Source organism: Delphinapterus leucas, chromosome 9, assembly GCF_059928025.1.
Source record: "Delphinapterus leucas isolate spDelLeu-1000000601 "Yukka" chromosome 9, BTC_Dleu_Yukka2, whole genome shotgun sequence".
Taxonomy (NCBI): domain Eukaryota; kingdom Metazoa; phylum Chordata; class Mammalia; order Artiodactyla; family Monodontidae; genus Delphinapterus; species Delphinapterus leucas.
The window spans coordinates 42,581,442-42,586,063 of record NC_143137.1 but is presented as its reverse complement, the minus strand read 5'-3'; the positions used below and the strand labels follow the sequence as shown (position 1 = coordinate 42,586,063).

Below are 4,622 nucleotides of genomic sequence, written 5' to 3'. Positions count from 1 at the left end.
CTATAACAAATAGACTGCCAATTATTTCTCCAGAAAAAAAATAGGGTTTATTCAGGATCAGTAAAGAATTGCCATTCAGGGTGTGCAAGTATGGCAAGCCATGTGCAAGTCCTCTCACAGGAAGGAGAGGAGAACTCTTTTAAAGAGGGGAAAGGGAAGCTGGGAGGGCTATAGGAAACAAAGGGTCCACCGGAGGACTTGAGAGTTCAAAAGATAATGGCTTTTCATTGGCTGAGTTGTGCTGACGTTTTCTCATTGGCTGAGCTCTTGCCAGGAAAGAAGAGAAAGTCTTTCTTCTTCCTGTTGGGCTCTGCTGTCTTCATAGGACAGGAGAGCTCCCCCTTCTGGCTTCCTGACTATGTTAATTGAGGTTGCTGTTTATCAATTTTGACACTTCACATGGTCTTTCTTCGAGTGTGTGAATGTCTGTGTCCTAGTCTCCTCTTCTTATAAGGACATTAGTCAGGTGGATTAAGTCCAACCCATATGACCTCATTTTACCTTAATTACCTTTGTAAAGGCCCTATCTCCAAATACTTTCATGTTCTGAAGTACTGGGAATTAGGACTTCAACAAATACATTTTGTCGGGGGGGTAGGGGGACACAAGTGAACCCATAACGGATGCTTACTAATGACTCCTGGGGAACTCTTGTCCACATGCACAGAGAAAGACTGTGATTTTTAGAAATTTTCTTAGAAATGTAGGAAGCCACCCTTCCCGGCAGTGCTTAGCAAACACATACATGACCCTCACCAACCTAACTGGAGCTATATGCTCATATATGAACTAATCAGTGTGAACAAGATATGCAATTACTGATGAGCTCACATTGAAGTCAAATGCCCCACTCCTAAGGATTCAGCTTTCCCCAGAGCACACTGGCTGGGATGAGATATTTGAACTAAAAGTTGGGTTCTTACTAAAAGAAGAAGTAGATGTTGGAGAGATAACCTCATTACAAATGGTAGGGGGGAAAAGACAGAGTGCTTAATCCTCAGGAGCTTCTATTCAGGGGAGGGGTCGGGGGGAGATTTTTCTCAGGGCTTTAGGACTGGGGCAGCTGGGCAGTTAATGCCTGGAATCCAGAGCAGGACAGAATATATCTCTACCCAAGAGTTGGGAGCCTCCCAAATATATCTGAAGATTAAAAACATTAAAACTCTGCCTGAGAAAAGTAAAATTTATGAAGTTATAAAGTTAGCTTATTCGATTCAACTCGGGAACTTACACAGATCAAGTGAACTGCAATTGTGTTTGTCTCCCTGATATTCAGATAGAAGGGTGATTGGTGAGCACAACCCTTCAGGATGTTTACAAATATCATCACTTTCAAGTTTATACCAGCCTTGTGAGATAAATATTCCCGTTTTCCAGATGAGGACAACAAGGCTCAGAGAGGGTAAGTGGCCTGGCAAAAGTTTTCGAGTGCCTTCTGCCCTGCCCCATAGCCCCTCTGCAGCGTGAGGACGCAAGAATGAGCAGCCTGGAGTTGCAGGTGGTTCTTTTCCCCTAAAGGGGTTTGAGAGCCACCAGCACCTGTTCAAGGGGTCCTTGTGGTCACGCCTTGAGGATCCTCCGAGTAGAGCAACTTAGTATACAGACAGGCACCACAACTCTGTCCTGTGCAACTCTGTCCTTGGCTCAGCAATTATTGGCTCAATTCTAGATGAACTCTGCCAAAAATTTTAACATTAAGAATTGTTGCCTGTTTCTAATTTTAATAATTAATGGAAGTTTTACAACTCTCAGTGACTTTTAACTCAGTTTTCTTTGGCTTACTGTTTCTTGGGCAGTAACAGTGTGATCACTGTTATACAAACAAAGGCTGGACATGATCTATGACCAACTTCTTCCTCCATGGTAATATCATTGCATGCTTCTGAATTCCCCAGCTTTTTGTACAATTGGGTCACTGTCTCAAAATTCGAGCAATCAACACTTGAGTTTAAAACGTGTCCTTGTAGCATACTTTTTAGGCTAATCCAATTCACGATGCTCTGACTTTTGTTGCCAACCGCTTACTTGACACGTCTAAAAATGCCCTTCTTCATGCACAGCTTTCCACACCTCAGTTGCTGCCAGCACATCTTTATCATTGCTTAGAACAAACAAGAAGTCATCCTAGACTCCTCTCTTTCTCTCACACCACACATGCAATTCATCAGAAAATCATCTGCCTTAAAAAAAATGCAACCACTTCTTGCCATCTCTATTGCTTCCACTCCGTTCTGAGCTTTCAGCATCTCCTGCATGGATTACTTCAATAGCCTCCTGTAGGTCTTCCTGTTTCTATAGTTGCCTCTTTATAGTCTATGCCAAGGGTGGCAAACTATAGTCCATAGGTCAAACTCTGTCAACTGCCTGTTTTTGTAAATAAAGTTTCATTACAACACAAATAGGCCCATTTGTCTACATATTGTCCATGGCTATTTATGTGCTACAATGGCACAGAAATGAACAGATTTGACAGAGATCATATGGCCCACAAAGCCTAAAATGTTTACTATCTGACCCTTTAAAGAGAAGGTTTTCTTCTCTTTAGGTCCCTGGAATACTCTCAACTTGGCAATCTGAAACGTCCTTTTGAAATAAAAATCAGATCAGGTGATGCCACTGCTCACATCCCTCCTATGACTCCCCAGTTTACCATGAGTAAAATCCAAAAAGCTTTACAAAGACCTTTTAAGGTTACATGATCTGGCTTTTCCATTACCTCTCTGATTTCTTCTACTGCTATCTCCCTCATTCACTCTGCTCCAGCCCAAAGGACCCCTTGCTGTTCCTCCAACATGCCAGGCACAATCTTACCTCAGAACCTTTGCACATGCTGTATCTTCAGCTTAGAGAGCTCTTTCCCCAGATGTCTGCATGGCTCACTCTCTCGTGTTCCTCAAACCTTTGCTCAAATATCAGTTGCTTGTGGGTTTCTAATTAATACAACCCACCAGCCCTAGATCCCAGAATTCCTGAGACTTCCTTCACACTGTTCAATTTTTCCTTTTTTTTGCATAGCAATTGTTACATTCTACTATGCTATAATTTACTTATGCATTGAGTTTATTGTTTGCCTACACTCCCTAAAATATAGGGAAGGGATTTTTGTTCTATAACAACTTAGAAAAGGACCTGGACGCATAGTAGTCATTCAATAAATATTTGTTGAGAGAATGAATGAACAAATGAATAAATGAAAAATGAACATAAAATATTTACAGGTCCTAACATTCTGCTAAGCACTATGGGGGAATACACACACACACACACACACAAACACACACACACACACTCCCCAATATGTGACATGTTCCTCTATCTCAAGAATTTATTATCACACACAAAGTTGAAGGAATTTAGGAAAAGTATAATGGAATATAATTAGCACTAAAATGACTAGTATAGCCAAATGTACAGAGTAGATTAGAATAAAAGAGAACAAAGTAGGACAGAGTTGTTTGGGAAGGCTCCTTGAAACACCATGAACCACTCCCAGAAAAGTAGAGAGAATTAAACTCAATTAAACAGTGGGTGGCAGGAGGAGCTCACAGTATTGCATATGAAGGGCACAGCATAAGCAAAGCCAGGGAAGCGAGGAAGAACAATCTTTACCACACCTGTTGCTCAGCAAATTATTAGTCAGCCTTAGCTTAACAATCCAGTGTTGAAGTTGTGATCTTCCTCCATCAATCATCAATCAATCAATGGGACATTGAGGAGCTTGGTCTAATCCACCTAGAGAGTCAGTACAGAGAAAACAGGCTATAGAAGGGAACATGGAGCCCTCTGGAAGACCCCTGGCCAGGTAGTGCTGGAAGAGCACAAGCGCAGGGTATGCCTTTAGTAGAGCTTCTTGGCATCTGCATGTAGGAAATTCTGATGGACATTCACAAAGCTCCAAGCCCCGGACGTAAAAGAAAGGGAAAGAAGGTTTCCATTTAATAGTTATATTTATTAAACCGATCCATGATGGGAAAAGGCAGAGTCTTCTAGATCCACTGAAATAGTTACTTTGCTATAGATTATTCAGTAATATGCAATCCTCTAAATAGTAATATGATAATATAATATGTAATAATACATGTATATACATTAGATATATACATTATATAATATATATCTATAACTGTATATATAATATATAGAGAAATATATATAATATACAGAGATACAGTTTATAATACATGCAGATACATAATATCATATATATATGGATATATATTATACCTATATGTCTATATATCACATATCATATATATCCATATATATCTATAGATTCAAAAAGACTGACAATATGAAATTTTTTAATAAAAGGAGAGAAACCATGGAACTAAGTATCTACTACCGACCAAGAGAGAGAAGTACTAAATCAGGTCACTAGTGTAGTGTTCTGTCCTTTGAATCAAGGATATGTCATCAGGCCTCACGATGATTATGTATCCATTCAATTAATCAAAGTTCATGGAGCATCTTCCATGCACCAGGCTTATGCTAAGTGCCAGGGACTGAGTGGTGAGCAAAACAGACAGTGTGCCAAGCCCTGAGGGACAGAAGTCTCGTGTGGGTGCAGGTATTAAACACACACTGGTCTAGGACAGTTTGGAGGGGTCTCCAAGACCAGCCAC

The 4,622-nt window shown here is 40.5% G+C and overlaps 1 long non-coding RNA gene across 3 annotated transcripts in view; it reads right to left on the bottom strand.

Annotated features, from left to right (window-relative positions):
- Positions 1 to 4,622, bottom strand: part of LOC149748386 (uncharacterized) — a 52,580-nt gene that overhangs the window by 27,319 nt on the left and 20,639 nt on the right. For all 3 annotated transcript variants that reach the window (XR_016394300.1, XR_016394301.1, XR_016394302.1), the window contains exon 2: positions 3,615 to 3,732. This is a non-coding gene — a long non-coding RNA (uncharacterized LOC149748386). The remainder of the gene's footprint in view (positions 1 to 3,614; positions 3,733 to 4,622) is intronic.